The 19,855-nt window shown below is 33.8% G+C and overlaps 1 pseudogene; it reads right to left on the bottom strand.

Annotated features, from left to right (window-relative positions):
* Positions 1 to 14,873: 14,873 nt before the first annotated feature.
* On the bottom strand, positions 14,874 to 18,758 carry LOC132176519 (U-box domain-containing protein 4-like; annotated as a pseudogene).
* Positions 18,759 to 19,855: the final 1,097 nt, after the last annotated feature.

Genomic DNA, 19,855 nt, shown 5'->3' with positions numbered 1-19,855 from the left:
AAATAATAACATACCTAATGCCAATTTCTGACACAATTTTTCCTCCAATATAAAATAAAATCAAAGATTTGGTTTATTTTATTTTATTTTAATGAATTAAATTATAATCCAACTATATAACATTATGCTCATGTACTGATATTATTCGAATTTGACACACAATATTTTAAAATTGATAATTTTTAATATTATCTACAAATTCGACACAAATGTAGATCGGGCTATAATTAATATATATAGTCTTATGTATGTAATAGAGCAAATGTTTTACAATTTCCAAAAAAATAAAAAAAAAGTTTAACATGCTCTAACTCTTAATTGGGAACCATGGCTACAGCCCATTAACAATTGAGAAGTCTTATACATTCTAATTTTTTTTTTTTTTCTTAAAAGTTGGTTCTCAAATAATGTGTCATCATCTCATGAGATTTATTATTTTAGAAAATATGCCACCAACTCATGGGATTGTGATACGTCATTTGAGAACCAACTTTTAAAACAAAAATTTGAAATATTTAGCATTTCTCTTTCACAATTAGATAAAGTTTACTTTTAATTTGTTTGAAAAAATGTTCAAGATACTATTCTATTAAATTGACATTTATTTTTAAAATATATGAGAATCATGCTTCCGGTTAATTATACAAATAAAAATCACGCGTTCAAATAACAAGTCATCAAATTAATAAACTAAATTCAAAAAAAAATTCAAAAAAAAAAGGTGTTAAACTAAGGATTTTGAGACATCTAAATAGGTAAAATTGTTTGGGAGGGGGGTTTCCATTTGTCAACCATCAACATCATGAGCAGTCAAAAACCGACTCTATGTACTTGTAATCAAGTATTTGTGATGTAATCAGACGTACGTACATTGAATTTTAACAAGTGGTTGTCAATTTGATCACGATTATTATTATTAACATGTAAATAAACATGTCTACTTCTTCATCAATGATTCAGTAATCCTACAAAATTCTTACCAAAAAATAAAAATAAATAATCCTATAAATTGATGAGAAGAAGAATTCTATTTTAGCAATGAAATTAAAAGGACTTATTATTTATTTATTAACAAATAGGAAAAACAAACAAGGATATTGTAATAGGGGCATATTGAAGAATCATGACAAACATGAAAGGGTTGTTTTGATTCTTTATCATGCATTACTGGATGAGTAACAACAAAAGCAGGTCCCATCACCTATATATATGCTTTTACAATTCTTCAAGTTTATTATCCGAGTAAGAGTGCGTTTGGTCCCGTAATTTCCCTTAATTTTGCAGGCTAAACATATGCTCGCAAAATAAAATTGTAGAGAGTTTGCATAGCAGGTAAGATAATACATTTTTAAAAACGTATTATTTTAAAAGTTGAATCGTAATTTTACCAAACAGTTAAAAATCGTGTTTCTGTTAACTCTGTTTTAAAACTATTAAACCAAATGAGCACTAAAAACAAAAGAAAAACAATATAAAGACGGAGTGGTGTTCCGTCATCATTTTACTTCTCAATGCAGTGTATCACTTGTTAATAGACGATAGAAAAGCCAAGTAAGATCAACTTGCGTGAGGGCCGCTACAACTAAATTTACTAGCATTATTGTGGCTCGAGCTTGTCCATCAATAAGGATTCTCACTCAAGCAAATTGATGTAAAGATTTAAGTTTTTTTTTTTTAATAATTTTTTTGTTGGTGTGAATGTGATGTTTGTTGTACTTTGTTATAGTACTCCTCTTAAAAAAAAATAAAAAATAAAAAATAAAATAAAAGGCCAACTTGTGTGGAAAATGATTCGTGTCCCTTATTATGGTGAAAAAGATATGCTCTCATTTTATTGGTAAATTATTTTTTTGAGAAAGCTTGTAAAAAAGAGCTATATATATATATATATATATATATATATATATATATATATATTTGTGGATAAAAAGAGTCAAATCATCACCTTTGTATATGTATTAAAAGTCGGGATAAGTCGTTGCTAAAGTTGATTGGTAATCATGATCATATCTCCGGTGCATGCGCATTAAGTGAGTATCGAAAGTGTCTTCTCGCTTAAATAATGCCTTAATAAACCCCTTTTTTTTACTTGATTTTGGTGGCTTTAGCTGCTCTACTTGATTAAGATAAGAGTAATGATACTTGTAAATTATATTTTTATTCCAAAACCATGATGATCTGACCATTTCAATCAATCTTAGAATATAGTTGTGTGATAAAAATTTAATTTTTATCATTAGTTTTAAGATAAAATGATGTAGTCTTCAATGACTAACTCAATCTAGTCAGAGTCACATCTCATCAAACAAAAGTCATTAGTTCAAATCACTATCTTTCATTTCTCTTCCCTTGTACAACCATGTAAAAGAATAAAAATAAAAAATAAATAAAAATAAAAGGATGCAACCTCAAACCCCTAATAAGATATAGTAGTATCAACTAACTCTTTGATCGATCATTATTTAAAAAAAAAAATAAATAAAATAAAATTACATCGGTTGTGAGGTAGTTTTTGGATAAAAATGTAATTTATAGTATTACACAATGCAAATGTTATATAGTTTATACCACATTTTTATCTCACAACTTTCTCATATCCAACTAACCCTTGAATTTTTATTTTTTTTTTTAATTTTAAAAAAAAAAAATTAACAATGACTAATACAAGGGTTTGTTTGGACCACCACATCATTGTGGGATAAAATTATAATTTCCAGCATTATTCCATTACAGTTAACCTAAATGGATATGAAATTTTATGGAAAAAAGTTTTATTTCAAGAGAGTTTAGAGGAAATTATATATACTCTATCTATTAAATTATCTTTTAGTTGTAGAGCACATGATTCTCACAAACATTTTTAATAATACATATAAGTAATATTACACGTTCTATTAATTATATTAAAATTATAAACATGAAAATCACGTACTTTAAGAAAATTCCTCAACCCAATTTAAAGAAAAACCTCAATTTGTTAAAATTTGTGTTTTCTATGTTTTGTTGTTTCTTATCAAACAACAACATTAAAAAACAAACTAAAACACAAAACACCTTTAAAAAAAAAAAAAGGTCAAATTTCAATATCATATCACATCAAAATACTTTTTTCAAAAATAAAAAGCACAGGAAAAAAAAAACACAGTAACAAACCAATTAAAAGGAAAATGATAAACTAATAAATCCTTGTTGGTTTTATTTTATTTTAACAAAAAAAAAAAAAAGAAAAGCAAAAGGGGAAAAATGGTAAGTGGTAAAGTCAAAACCCCTTGACAGTAAAGACCGATCAGAAAATAATCTTTTTTTTTTTTTTTTTTGACATGTCCACACAAGGGAAGGGGGAGGGGGATTCGAACTAGTGACCTCCGCTTCATTAAGCATGGTCCACAACCAATTGAGCTACCCCTTGGGAACGATCAGAAAATAATCTTAATCTAAACAGAATGTTCAGTTCTCACCCTCACGTGTAATCTTAATCTAAACTATAATTTACTAAATATTAATTACCCATGTGTTATTTCTGCCCTAATTTTACTCAACCAATTTCTCTCTCACAAGATCTTTTCCTTCATTGACCAGTAAATCCTATCTATCCGGCCAGTTGAACTAGTCACCCTCCATGTTCATTTTACCCAAGTTACTCAAACTGCTCTCATAACCATTTTCAAAGTACCAAAAATTATATGTAACTATTTCTTTTAATTGTGTAAATAATATAAATTAATTGTATGCATAATCCACAGTAATTACTACTGCTCTCCTCTCACCAAGAAAGTAAAGGCCAAGTCAAAGAACCCACCACTGACCATCTTTTATTAGAAGGGTGACAGTATATTTTCCATTTCAAGTGAAATAAAAAAATTACGGTTTTATGAACATATTTAACGATATAGATAAAGTCATGGGTGTTCGTTCCTTTACACCCAACCTAAATATATAACCGCTCACTGTTTCTTTCTTAGAGCAAAATAGCCACTCAAGAGGATACACCAATAATAATAATATACTTAATATATATATATATATATGATGATAATAATGCTTAAGGTCCCATGCTTTGACATATATAATTAGGCCCCTTTATCTCCAAAAGAAAAGTAAGAGGAATCTATTTAATGACATTTCATATCAATCTAAATCAAATTTTAACGAACCCGCATGTGTAGTCAATTAGAAAGATGGACACCTCCATTCATTGATAGGAGCAACGAAAAAGATTGAGAAAAAAGGTTAATGTCAACTTAAAGTGAAAGTTTTGAATAAATCTGCCTAAGAAAAAGATATACACAACGGACGGATTGCTGAGCTCTCAAAACCCTTTACATCAACCTGATAACAATCCAAGTACCCCATGCACAATATGAAATGATAATTCAAATACTAAAATACCAAGGATTTGATTGGCTAATTAGGTTCTGTTTTCAATGATTCATATTTAATTTCATTTTCTTTCCCTTTTACATGAGAAACTTGAAATTAAATATAAACTATTGAAAAAGCTTCGATTCAAAGAGAGTGATTTTTACAATTGTCATCATTTACGTCATGCATCTGGAAACAAATTCAAGGAAGCTCGATGATTAATGTTAATTGTTGGTACAGTACGTAAAGCTTCTTTTTTTCCTAATCAAAAAGTCATAATGCAGTGAGACAAATTGTTTCTATCAATTCTAACTAGACCTGATCATAGTGAAAGAGCTGAGATGATGGAAATCACAGACAGTGGCGAAGATAGGATATTTTTTTTTTGTAGGTGTAGAAAGTGTGATTAATAATTAATTAATATAATATAATGTTATATTTTAATATTGTTTATTTGATCAAGTAACACTATAGCAAGACTATACCTCTATTTTATCTCCAAATGTGATGTATTATATCAAAAATTAATAGTGATTCATTCCAAATTGAATAGTGATTTTAAAATCTATATACTTCTCATGTCAACAAAAAAAAAAAAAATCTATGTACTTTTGAAAATAAGAGAACGACATGAATCTTACTTACAGCATTACTCTGATTTACCCAAAAACCAACATATATAAATATTTATTTAAAACACAATATTATTTCAATTAATTACTTCTAATATTTAATTATCTATCAATAATATGCAATTTTTTTAAAGATATTGTCTTTCACACTAGCATCTAATATCTTTTCTAGAGCAAAAACATACTAATAAGAAAAGAAGATTAGTTTAAGTGGTTGAAATGCTACCTATGTGGGTTGAAAAAAAAAACAAAAAAAACAAAAAAACAAAAACAAAAGAAAAGAAAAAAAAAAGGAAAGTGGGTCTTGGAGAGATGAGAGACTTCGAGAGAGTGAAATTTAGTGGGTATGGACTTATGGCTTTGGGACTGACGCGCCAGCTAGCATCCTTCAGACCCATGCCTAGCTATCAGCATCTTCTCCTTATTTTTCATTTCTCACATTTACAAAAGCCTTTCACCTTTCTTCTTCAAATTCATGTCCATAAAAGGTCTTGAGAGAGTAAATCAAATCCAAGTCTAAAAATAATCAATTGAAGAAGAGAGAAGCCAACCAAAAGAAGAAGCAAGAGAAGAAAAGAAAATAAGAATCAGAATGCTATATATTTCTTTTCTTTTTATTTTCTCTAAGCAAACAAAGTAGAAGAATAAGAAGAAAGAAAAATAGTAGGGGCTGAAAGAGGAAGAGGGCTTAAAAAACCTCAAAAATTTGGGGTGTAAACTTTTTTTTTTCAGGATTTTTGCAGGGCAGGCGCCCCTGCATGTATCCACCACTGATCGCAAACGCTCTCTCAAGTCAATCCGGTCTCGGCAGGAAATGAGTGAGCTAAGGTTTTTATTTTTAGAGTCGAACTTTCACCCTAATACAAGCCAACCACATGTAAATTTCTTTGAAATCATTGAACAAAAACAAAATATATGGCAGCGTACTTCTGAAGTAAGACGACTTTGTCCAAATGTGCATGACCATACATGGATGCTTTACCTTTGCCTTACTCTAAAAGCTTCATTCAACGTACACCCGATAAGATCTCTCGTCTGATCCAAGTCGTCTTTTATCGCGGGCCAAAGAAGAAGATCGAAAGCAATATATAGCAACAGCCATGGGCATGGCAGGGCATGTAATTCTTTCAATGTTGTTGACTTGTTGTGGTGTGGCTTTCATGGTGAGACGAAACATGCTTGTCAATTGGTTCATATTTCATTTTCATGGAACCAATGAAGAAGCCGGAGAATATTTTGGATATACAGTACTTGTCTGTGGTCCACTACTATTTAATTTCTCACACACCAGAGGAAAAGATGAAAAAGAAGATAGAATATTACTCACACCGGAGGCCCTACGTACCATAAAAATTCCAGATCGAGGCACTATCTTAGCAATGGGGACGATCATGATAGGAAGCACTAGGTACCTCAATTATCACTCTCTAATTAATTAACGAAAAAATGAAAAAGAAAAAGAACATGTATCTATCATTAGCTACGCTTAGTTTGTTAAAACATTCTCTTTAACAAACAAACAAAATACTCGCAAAACATCAAATAATAGGAGTTTTTGTTGGTTGTTAGAATATTGAATAATAGGGAAAAACCAAAAGGTACTCATCCATGCCAACTTATGATGATGTGAGATCCGTACGTAGAGTATTGGTTGTACTTTAACTTTTCTCTCTTTGCCAACGACTTAGCTCAACGGTCATGCGAGATGACCTCCAAAGTGCATTAATTATTTGTCAAGGTTCGCATGCAGTCCTATTCCAAAGGCTGTACAAAATTGTAAGGGAGAGAGAACTTCTGACTCAAAATTTTATTAGTCTCGTAATACCATTTTTTTATTGTTAAAATATTGATTAAATGATTAAATTTATATATTCTTATAAGCTTAGACTTTTAAAACAAGCAGTGATTTAATATAATATCAGAGCCAGAGATCCATCCTCAGCAACTTAATTTAGCTAGACCAACACTTGAGCAAATCCAAATTCGAAAGATAGAGTTGATTATAATTCTTTGGCATTGATCTCTACAAAACAACAATTAATTAAGCAATAGATGTGACTTAATGTGGTACTAATCATTGATGTCTTCATTTAAGAGTATTTTAATATATATCTTACAAGAAAATAAATTCTGAAAGCTACAAATTTAATTACTAGGTAACATAAACTATCATACGCAACAAGTTTAAAAAAGATATACATCTCAGAATGCTAGATGAAAGCTAAACAAATAAGTTACAATGAAAGATATTTAAAAGGAAAAACTCCACTTGCACTCTCGAAATATAAGCGAATATACAATTACACACTCGAATTTTAAAAATTTGCAATGTCGGTATCTCATGTGTGCGGCCCCTTCTAATTTCACAATTTTTTTTTTGTTAAAATCCCCCGGCCCCTAAAAAAAGTGAAAAGTATGGTGACCCAGGACATGCTCATGGGTGAGTCCAAGGCCTTCGACATTGCAAATTAATTTTTGAATTTCGAAGTTATGATTACAAAACCACTTATAACTAGACGTGATTATAGTGAAAGAGCTGAGATGATGGGAATCGCAGACACTCTCTCAAATCAATCCGATCTCATTGGGAAATGAGTGAGCTAAGATTCTTATTTCTAGACTTGAACTTTCACCCTAATACAAGTTGCAACTTTAACATTATATGATGCCAAAATCTTAATCATCTCAAGAAAATTACCTCGATTTTTTGAATCAAGAGTCTCATCATGACCTTTATAAGGACATCCTTGAAATGCAAGCCACCAAACAACATCAATAGAAGTTTTCACACATAGTCGATTATTTTGACTTTGTTCGGTACTTTGTGCATTTAATACTTTATCGATATGCAGTGATTGATTTTGTAAATCCTCATAAGATTTCATAGCATTATTATGAGGTGAACAAGGATCCTCCCCAATATGAGTCAAAAAGGCACAATTTTTTCCCTCATAAACTTTTCTCCAATTTCTAAATCCCTTGATAGTAAATACATCCCATCCAGGACGTGCATCTCTTTTCATAGTAAAAAGATAACATGGTAGACAATATACAGCATCCTTAGAATGAGAATACTCAAGCCAAGGAAATTGTGTGAACCAAGAGGCTTGAAAGCGACGAGGGTGATTTTCTGGCCTAGAAAGTGGATAATTTGTAAGAATAAATCGATTTGGACCATCTTTCAAATAAGCCCGTCTTATTTCATCACGTCGATTGACTGGATAGTCCCACATCGGAGGACGTAATCCTGGATCTCGCTTTATAGAAATAGAAGAAACATCAACTTCATTAACATTGAGTGTGGATGATTTAAAATAAATCTCTTGTGTTTCCGCAATTGGAGATTCAAAAGGATGTTCTTCATCTTCAACCCTTAGAGATTTAAGATGACACTCATTGGGATTTGAAGTTTCGGCATTAGATTCCAACAGTGTATTACTTTTCGAAATGTCGGCTTCTTTCCTTTTGAAGAATGAATCGATAGTTTTAAATTTTGACATGATTCATGAACTTAAAATTTTCAAGTTAAATCACGACCCTGTAAGAGATAATCAAAGTTTATAAATATTAAACAACAAATTAAGCAATCATACGGATATTAAAGTTTATTCAATCATTCAAATTAATAGTGAAATTAAATTAATGTTTAATCAAAGTTTATATGAATATAAGCAACAAAATAAACATTAAAGTTTAAAACCCACAAATTAAATAGAGGATGAATAAAAAATGTAGCACAAAAGTTTAGGGTTTAGGAAATTACTAGGGTTGTGACTCACCTGAGAAGATAGAGAGAGTGTCTTTGATTTCGATTTCTTAAGAACCCACCGGACCCAAAAGGGCCAAATTAACTGAATTGTAGAAAATACCAAAGTATTTGAACTTTTCTCCCAAACCCTCTTCCTGTAAAGGGAGCAAAATATAAATTAAGTCATGGTTTCAACCAAAGCATCAAAATTTGGTGAAACAAAACAACATTTACAATTTACCTTAAGCTCCTCCAAAATCCCAAGAATTTCTCCAAAAACCTTCCATGAGTATTGTTTCTTTCCTTTTCTTGCTATAATCTAAAAAATTCAAATACAGAAAAATCAACTCTGGCAATATAACACAAAGCCTATCACGATTAGACTGAATAGTCAAATCTCGCTTAGTAGTTAGTTCCTATGGGTTTTGACCATCGCATCCCAGTATATTTTGCATAAAACAACTTCTATCTTTCTACGGTTTTACCTTTCCATTCTTTTATCCCCATTTGATAATATCTTCCCTAGCAGTAGGAGAATCATTGATTAAAAACTTCTTTCATAACTAGAATCCATAGATACATTAATACATTATACATACATTGATACATATAGGCTTACTAACTTTATTCAATTTTCTAGGCAACCAAACAGAAGATAATTAAACGAAAACAACAAAAAAATTACAAATAGTCATAAAAGATAAATATGTGGGAATTCAATTAATAATCAGAGAGATCAGATCAAGACCTAATTTGGCAACTGCATCAACGCCTTTTCCTGTTCTCCAGTTCTGAGTTCTCCACCATACAACCTCAAGAAACTGATAAAATAAATCAAAAAATCCAAAATTAAAACTAGGTAAAAGAAAGAAACTAGAACAAAAATCTAAAACTGTAACATAAAACTACAAAAGCGACTGAGAAGCCAGGGAGGAGGAGATGAGGAGTTACCTGTGAATCTGTGATAGAAAGAACAGAGAACGAAGAGACTAGAGAGAGTTTGAGAGAGAGCGTCTTAGAGATTTTTATTTTTTTTTTGGTGCTGGAGAAGGGTTGCCGTGGGTTAAATGGGGGTGCGGGAGAACTGAGAAGGGTTGCCGTGGGCTAAATGGGGGTGCGGGAGAAGGGTTGTCTTGGGTAATGGGTAGGTAAAATTGTAAAAAGATTTTTTTTTATTTTGAGGGTGCCGTGGGTTAAAAAAAAATAAAATAATAAAATAAAATTTTAAAATCCTTTGGGGTGTCGGCACCCGCAAGGGGTAACGTGGTTCCACCACTGAATTACAAGCCAACCACGTGTGAATTTCCTTGAAATCACTGAACAAAAACAAAATATATGGCTGCGTACTTTTGAAGTAAACGACTTTGTCCAAATGTGCAGGACCATATATGCATGCTTTACCTTTGCCTTACTCTAAAAGCTTCATTCAACGTACACCCGATAAGATCTCTCGTCTGATCCAAGTCGTCTTTTATCGCGGGCCAAAGAAGATGATCGAAAGCAATATATAGCAACAGCCATGGGCATGGCAGGGCATGTAATTCTTTCAATGTTGTTGACTTGTTGTGGTGTGGCTTTCATGGTGAGACGAAACATGCTTGTCAATTGGTTCATATTTCATTTTCATGGAAGCAATGAAGGAGCCGGCCGGAGAATATTTTGGATATACAATACTTGTGTGTGGTCCACTACTATTTAATTTCTCACACACCAAAGGAAAAGATGAAAAAGAAGATAGAATATTACTCACACCGGAGGCCCTACGTACCATAAAAAATCCAGATCGAGGCACTATCTTAGCAATGGGGACGATCATGATAGGAAGCACTAGGTACCTCAATTATCACTCTCTAATTAATTAACAAAAAAATGAAAAAGAAAAAGAACATGTATCTATCATTAGCTACGCTTAGTTTGTTAAAACATTCTCTTTAACAAACAAACAAAATACTCGCAAAACATTAAATAATAGGAGTTTTTGTTGGTTGTTAGAATATTGAATAATAGGGAAAAACCAAAAGGCACTCATCCATGCCAACTTATGATGATGTGAGATCCGTACGTAGAGTATTGGTTGTACTTTAACTTTTCTCTCTTTGCCAACGACTTAACTCAACGGTCATGCGAGATGACCTCCAAAGTGCATTAATTCTTTGTCAAGGTTCGCATGCAGTCCTATTCCAAAAGCTGTACAAAATTGAAAGGGAGAGAGAACTTTTGGCTGAAAATTTAATTAGTCTCGTAATACCACTTCTAAATTGTTAAAGTATTAATTAAATGATTAAAATTATATATTTCTATAAGTTTAGGCTTTTAGAATAAACAATAATTTAATATAATATCAGAGCCAGAGATTCATCCTCAGCAACTTAGTTTAGCTGGACCAACACTTGAGCAAATCCAAATTCGAAACTTAGAGTTGATTATAATTCTTTGGCATTGATCTCTACAAAACAACAATTAATTAAGCAATAGATGTGACTTAATATGGTACAAATCATTGATGTTTTTATTGAAGAGTATTTTAATATCTTACAAGAAAATAAATTCTGAAAGCTGCAAATTTAATTACTAGGTAACATAAACTATCATACACAACAAGTTTAAAAAAGATATACATCTCAGAATGTCTGATGAAAGCTAAACAAATAAGTTACAGAGAAAGATATTTAAAAGGAAAAACTCTACTTACACCTTTCGAAATATAAGCGAATATACAATCACCCTCGAATTTTAAAAATTGGCAATGTCGGTATCTCATGTGCTCAGCCCCTTCTAATTTCACAATTTTTTTTTTGTTAAAATCCCCCGGCCCCTAAAAAAAGTGAAAATTATGGTGACCCAAGGCATGCCCATGGGTGGGTCCAAGGCCTTCGACATTGCTAATTAATTTTTTAATTTCGAGGTTATGATTACAAAACTGCTTACACTTCAGGGAGGGTAAGTAAAGTTTCTCTTAGTTAAAAAGAAATAAGAGAACTAGATTTATTCGGTCACATGATGGTGCAAGTTGGGTTGGAGGGATCACGATCATAAAACACGAGCTGAGGTTGGTTACGAGGTTGTGGCCATGTACACATTGGTGGTGGACATGTACACATTGGTGGTGGACATGTACACATAGGTGGTGGAGGCCATGTACACATTGGTGGTGGACATGTACACATTGGTGGTGGACATGTACACATTGGTGGTGGACATTTACACATAGGTGGTGGACATGGACATTTTTTTTCATCTTTCTTGTCTTCTTCTTTCTTCTCCTCAGGTTTAGGTTTTGGTTTGACTTCCTCCACGCTTACTATGCTGGCATGGCCGACCTTCTTCCTCAGAGAACTGGTCAAGCAAGGTACATCAACTTCATTTCCAATCACCACCACTTGATCTCTGTCTGGCCCTTCTAAAGCCACTGATATAACCCCTATAAGCCAAGAGAAAATATAAGCAACTTGGGAGATAAACTCATTATCACCATAAGAGAGGAATAAATTTAATCATTTAATAATACTTTTACGTACACTTTCTCGGCCCCTACATGTCGGCTCAAACGTGAAGCCTAACAAGTAAAATATTTAATTGAAATAGGTGAAAGACGAAAACGTAGCTAAGATTATAGGAATATGTACCATCTGCTGCAGCAGCTATCTTCAAGGCTTTGGTCCGGCATCTGTCACAGACCACTTGCACCTTAATGACTATCTTTTGCTGCAAAACGTAAATCAGATCATATAAATGGAGTTTTGTAAATCTTTGATTTGTTAATAGAAATTCAAGTTAAAACGTGTAATCGACATTTAGTTTGAATCTAATTGAAGGAGTTTTGCAAGTTATTTTTGTTGGGTGAATTATGAAGAGGCTGTGTGCTAGCTAGCTTTCTTTAACATTAATATGCATGCATCACAATAAACCGTAAAGCGGGATGGAATCAGGATTTCTCATCGGGGCCAAAGCATGAATAAGGGAGGAGGAGGGACGAACATGACGCCCCCTGCAGATTCCGCCCCTGGCCATAAAGAAAAAGAAACAGTACTGTTTCCAAGACTAGATGGCTTGCCTTCATATTCTTGAAAAATGCTTGACAGAAGAAGCTGGGGTTTTGAAGAAGGTGCAAATGTATTAATTCTATAAGAATCCTATGAAGAATAAGAAGCTCAGCATATTTATAGACTTTTCAGCATATTTACCCACTTTTCATGGGTTCAACGCATTGACACAAAGCCACCAATTTTTGCATATTATTTTAGGGAAATGCTTGGTTGCAATATTAAGTCCATGTTTTAGCCATAAATGTCCACGTGGCAAGTATTTTAAAATAAAAAAAAAAAAAAAATTATATCTCTACTCTCTCCCCTGTCGGCATTTTCAAATGAAAAAAAAGTAGGCCTGGTTAACCAAACCTGGTTAACCATCCTGACTATTTTAAAACAAAAAAAAACAATGAACAACAATGAAAATCCCAAATCTCCCACCCCTCTCTCTCTCCCTCTCTCAATTTCTCCTACTCCCTCCCACCCACATCCGGCCGCCACCACCATCCGCCACCGCCTGTCATACCATCCAGTGGCTACGCCGTCGGCCACCACGAAGCAGGAGCGCCGGCCACCACAAAGCAGAAGCAGCGCCGACCCGAACCAGTTTCTCTCTCTCTCTCCCAATTCCCAAACTGCTGGCCACCACGAAGCAGTAGCGCCGGCCACCATTTGAGGTAGGCTGAATGGGTATAGGTTTTGTTGGGGCTAAAATCTTGATGGGTTTTCTTGTTGGTGGTTTTTTGTTTGATTTCGAAAAGGGGTAAGAATTTTTGGGTATATTTTGTTTTGGGAAAATTACAGTTTACACTCCCAAAGTTGACAGCGTTTTTCAATTTGAACACTAAAGTTTTAATTTTTGCAATTCATCTCCATAAAGTTTTAATTTTTTTTAATTCAACCAATATTATCCAAAAATTATCATATTGCCCATAATTTTTATTTTTATTTTTTATTTTTATGAAGAAAAAAAAAAACAAATTTGGGAGTGCAAAAATGCCCAGAGGGCCAAAAGGGTGGCCACGGCCACCCCGAATTTTTTTAAATTTTTTTTAATAAAATTTTAAAAAATAAAAATTAGGGTCAATATGGGAAGTTTTTGATACAATTGGTCAAATTGCAAAAATTTGAAACTTTGGGGGGTGGATTGCAAAAATTAAAACTTTAGTGTTCGAATTGAAAAACGATGTCAACTTTAGGGGGTAAAATGTAATTTTTCTTTTTGTTTTTCATTGGCAGATCTTGGTAAGAATTTCGTCACTTTCTTTGTCATGGTATTGTTGTCATATCAATGTTATGAGTTTTGGCCATTTGGGTTTTGTGGGGGTTAGACAGTAGGTGGGTGGGGGGGTGACCTCCAAAATTTTTGAAAGGAAAATAAAGTAATGCCTAGGCCTATCACCTGCTTGTAGAAAAAACTGTGTGGATGAGAGGGTTAAGTGAATGAAATCAAACACGATAATCGGAGCAGACGCAAAATGAGTAATTCTCATAAATTGAACACTGGGAAGATCTTCACATGGCAGATCGGCCTGGTGACCTGAATGCAGTGCAGTCTATCTTAGATTGTTAATGCCTTCATTCTTGCAGATACAATGATGAAGTTTCCATTTTTTCTAACCATTCTAGAGCTTAGTTATAAGCATGCAGAAACGTGTAGTGTTTGGGGGAAAAACATTGCTATGGTCTATGGAGTTTGTATCTTCAGAAAGCTATTTGATTGTGCTTTAAGTCCATGATCATGACTCAAGAGATTCCCAACCAAGTTCTAAATGGAGAGGCAAAGAGAAGGAAGAAAAGTTCTCTATCAACATTCAGTTCTCTGTCAAAAGATAGCATTTTTGTCCTTCCTAGTAATAGGTTATATATAAATTTCAATAAGTTGTATCTATCTTGTCATGCAATAGAATTTCTCTGTATATTTTGTAAATAAATTGAAAATGTTTCGACTAAATATTTTTTTCCCTCTTTCCTTTTTCATCTCATGGACATGGACAAAGATTATATTTTGAGTCTCTTGAATTACACTTCCTTAAATAAGAAGTGATAAACTTTTTTTACTGATAAGGCTCTATGGACAAATAAGTCACATTCATTTGTCAATGACTCAATGCTTTTGTGCAATGGATATCAATCGGTGGAATCAAGATGCAAAAAAGTTAAAATTGCTATCCCCACAAGACATTGCCAAAAATAGGCACTACATCGTGTTGCAGGAAATTGTCTTCTCCTTTGATATTGCTTTGGGTTGCCTCTCCAATAACCGCGGTGTGTCAATCCTCCCCTCTCTTCTACCTCCGGATTGTATCCAGTTTTAACCAAGAGTATCTCCAATTGTTCATTTCTCTTGAGATGCGTTAACCCCACCTTCAAAACAATCCATTTGCATCTCGTTCATATTTTCATTTAACGGTCTTTCAAGTGAATGGAATCAAACACCTGCACATATAGCTCGTGAAACAAAAAAGCAAAAAAAAAAAAAAAAAATCAGAAGTAAATACACTGTTTTTTCTCACAGCATTCAACTAATCGATTCATGAATTTAGGATAGTTGTGATTACCCTACCACAGTAAAGTTGCCAATTTTTTATTTTTTTATTTTTATTTTTTTATAAAAGTAATCAACACTAAATTGATCAGTGGTGAACACAATAATCGATTCTACACTTTTTTTTATTTTTTTTTGGAGAGAGCGACCCTTTTTAACGTGAGAGAGAATATAGCTTCTGGAAGCTTGTCACATGGTGGGGTGGGCTGAAGTTGCCTGATCAATGGTGTAGTTATTCATCTAGTGGGTTTGTGCTAGTAGGTTGTTTCATATGATTTATTTTCTCAACAAATTGCATCTACACACATAAAAAGAGTGAAGTTGAAACACTCAAATTTGCATGACTAAGTAATACATATAATACTTCTCTCTCACTTCATAAAAAATAAGACATCTTCAGTCCCGCCATGTGGTAAGCATCCAAAGGCTAATTCTCTTTCACATTAAAAATGGTCGCTCCCTCCAAAAATAAGGTAAAGTCTAAGATACACTCTCTATACGAGGTTTTTTTGGGACCAATAGTTTTCAGTGACTCTTTCTCATTTTGCAAGAGTCCCGTAGCTAATTAACACTGCCACATTAGCAAGCAGGATAATGGTGGAATAGAAGTGTGGTTTATCATACCTAGTAATCTCTTCATCACAAATTAGATAAGATCAGCAACTAAATACCAAAAATCATTACCACTCCTGGATCTTATTGCAAATATATAACTCATCTTCCCTACAACATAATCCTTGATCTCCATATGTCAAAAAGCTGGCGCTCCAAGAACACCCCACCCTGTACTTCTCTTTTCTCCTTTTTTCTTCAGGAAATTCTGCTTGATCATCTACTTAGCTTTCAGCAAATGGAGAGGACAAACTGATGATAAAAAGATGCTTTGATTCTCCTAATCAGAAGAACAATAATGCTTTTGAAATTCAGAAGAAGCTCAGCATGCGAACATTTTGGCTCAATACAATCATACAGTAAGCAATTCATTTGAACATTTTGGCTTCCATGTAATAAAAAGTTTACAGAGATCTTGGTTTATTTTTTCCTTCATTTCTTTTGATAGGTCAAATAGAACTAAGTTATAATGTGCCATGGCTTTTAAGGTTGTTGTCAGCATAGATCTGTAAATGCTGTGGTGCCACTCCCCTTGCTCACGCTGTCTTGTTCTTCTGAATTCAGTTTTTTTTTTTTTTACTAATAGAAGATAATTAATTGGTAATGCAATTAACAATTCAAAAAATATAGAGTTATGGGTCTACACTCTACAGGCCCCATAGTTATTCAACAGAAGTAGCTGCAATATGTATTTCAAACAACCGATTTCAATTAGAATCATTTGATTTATGGAATAGATCCAGAAGAAAAACTAGGCGCAAAATATAACTCTTTTCATCGTGCTTATAACTTGTACATTTGATCTCAGAAACCGTATACAATGTAAACATCAAGCTCCCCACGTGCCTACACCAACAAGGTTTTGAACCCACAGGGCAGCAAATATATACCCTAGCAGTTTGAACGTCAATATGCAAACAAGGCACTAGCTCTTTGAAAAAGATAAGAAAGAAGGAAAAACAAAGGGACAAAGAAAAGCATATACATTGCTACTATGTACGAAATTGATAAAAGAGTTGAGATTAAAGGGGATACCATTTGAACAATTAGACACGATCTGGGTCCCAAGTAAGCTGGTCAATGCTCATCCGTCTCAAAGATCTAACCATGCGCTCATCAGAAGCACGAATCCGTCTCAAAGATCTAACCATGTGCTCAGATGCACAAATCCGACTTAGCGTATTCTGCATATTTTGGAAATCAGGAATATCAATTGCTTCAGATATTCTATTACAGTGCAATGGATCTTCAGAGAAATTGATAAGAGCCTCTGCAGCATTATCCCTCAGTTCCTCAGAGTCATCATGCATCAATTCAATGAGAAACGGGATTACTCCCGCATTCGCAAGTGCCACTCGATCTGCCTCATCATAACTCAATTGGGCAATAGCCCCAGACACTTTTTCCTTAACTTCACTATTTCCCTCTCTCAAAAGCTCAACTAGAAGTGGAATTGCACCCAAATTTCGCACAACAGATACCGCGTGCTTGTAACCTGAGAGATCCCAAAAAACATCAGCAGCTGCAGCCTTTGCTTCATCATCACCTTCTCTCAGAATCCTGACCAAGTGCTCAGCAATCTCAACTGCATTCACTTCTGCAACAGCCAGTATACAAAACACATCCTCCGCAATATCCCTACCAATAGGTTAGGGTCCCCGAAGAAGTTCAGCATATAAAGGTATTGCCCCAGCTTGAGCAACAGGCCTAATGTAATCAATATGAGTGGAGATCACACCGAGAGAATTACCCACAACAAGTTTTGTACTGCTATCCCCATCTCGGAACAACTCAACAAGCACCGGTATAACACCTAATTCAACAAGCATACGCCTCACACGTCTTGTAACCCCAAGCAACCCCATTGCTTGACAAGCTCTTTCCCTAGAGACCATGCTACCACATCTAGCAGCCTCAACAAGAAAGTGAAGGCCTCCTAAACTGGTAAGGACCCTCCTAACCTCTCTCAACAATGTCAACGCACTCAGAATCTTCAACAAGTACCTCCTAGTAGCATCCCTGTATAAATTTAACATATTGATGATAATTTCCAGTCCACCATTTCTAGCTACTATCTCGCGATTCATACTACTAAAATTGACAAGAATCCACAAACATTTTATCATAACTCTCCGAAAACCATTATCAGAATCTGGCAATAACCTCAGTATAGATTGTATAGCACAGGATTCCCCTATCTCTGTTTCCAACCCACCATCACCTCGATGAGCAATACATTTTAAGCAATGTACAGCAGATTCTTGAATAGGCTGACTCGAATTATTAGAAGGTGAAGGTCCATTGCTGAGAAGTTCGGCTAGGATCGGTATGGCACAGGCTAATATAATTTCAGGGGCATATTTAGCGATATGGGCTAGCTTAATTGTGCCCTTTATTCGCATAGCCTCATTCCCAGAGGATATGACATGTTCGTACTGATGGAGCGCTTTTTCCCAATCTGGGTTCAATTTTTCTTGGATATTATCTGTCCCTGAATGACCCATTACAGAAAATTCAAGCCTGATTCGAGAAATCCTACCCAAACCCTTTAATTTCAAGATTCAAAAGAAGAACAACGACAACAACACTACTAATACAAACAAAAAGAACACACTTGAAGACAATACTGAGGCTTTTCACATGTCAGAATTAATAGAGAGGAAACAAACGAACCAGAAAGTGATGCATATCATAACAAACAGAAAGAATTGGTACAGAAGAAGGAAAATTGTTAGTACCCTTTTGGATTGGTTGCTAAAATATGCAGATTCACAGAGCTAAAACAGCTTGAACCGAAGCCGGTCCTCAAAAGTGCAATCCATAGGAGAAGTACCCCTCCTCGTTCTGCAGCTATATTTGGGCTTGGTCCCGCAAGAGCTGAACTCACTAAAAGGCCATTCAAGTTTTGGGCTTGAAAGAGTGATCCAAGTGAAATTTATCATGTAAGTCACTAAAATATAAATGGGATAATTTTTGTGTCATATATACGTTTATAAAATGATATAATAATTTTCATGATGTTTATCACATTATTTACTAAATTTTTTTTTTTTTTTAAAAAAAAAAAAGGTTTTCACTTTATTCTTCAATGGGATTAATAAGCTACATTGTTTGATAAAAAAATTTTATTTCCTTTTTTGTTTTCTCTTCTCAAAATAAAAATATTAACAAATACAATTTGGATAAATAAGATTAATGGAATCCTTCTTACTACTAAATTACACAAAATTTGACCAGAGAGTCAATCTATTTGATAAAAAAATATTTTTTAATAGAAATTAGTTATACCTAATTCAATAATCATTTTTGATCTAATATGCACCAAGCAACCAAAAAAAAAGGTAAATCCCTTATGATACGCCTAGTCGAACTCGATTATTGTCCGAGTGGATATATCCGGCATTACTTGATATGTCCTATTAGCCCACTCTTTTAGCAAATATCCCAAATACAACAAATTTTTTAAAAACATAAAAACGACTTTTACTTTATATCATATCAAAACACTTTAATAAACAGTGCACAGTCAGTCGGCAAATAATGTTGATGAAATATGAATGTAGCACATGACAAGGCGTAGGTACTATGTGTTTGCTTGCTTGTTGCCACCTACCAAAACCACAACCATGTTAATTATAGGATGCCTAGGAATTATGGAGAGAAAAAAAAAAAAATGTTGGAAACAGTGAGAGTAGGGAAGAGTTATGCTGGATATATATATTTGCATGTCTGTCTCTCTTCCTCTCAACCACAACCACAAGCAGGGAGTGAAAGACCACCTCAAACTTATGGTTAATTATCTGTTCCCCTAGCTTTTGCTTTCACTGTCTGTCCAAATCATCAATGAATGAAGTTAACTCATCAATTTCCCTACCTTTTTCATAAACAGATAAATAAATATGATTTTTTCTGCCTCTCTCTCTAC

The sequence above is a fragment of the Corylus avellana genome, chromosome ca3 (assembly GCF_901000735.1).
Source record: "Corylus avellana chromosome ca3, CavTom2PMs-1.0".
In the NCBI taxonomy this organism is placed as follows: domain Eukaryota; kingdom Viridiplantae; phylum Streptophyta; class Magnoliopsida; order Fagales; family Betulaceae; genus Corylus; species Corylus avellana.
The sequence above is the reverse complement of the archived record's forward strand: the minus strand, read 5'-3'. Positions and strand labels throughout refer to the sequence as shown.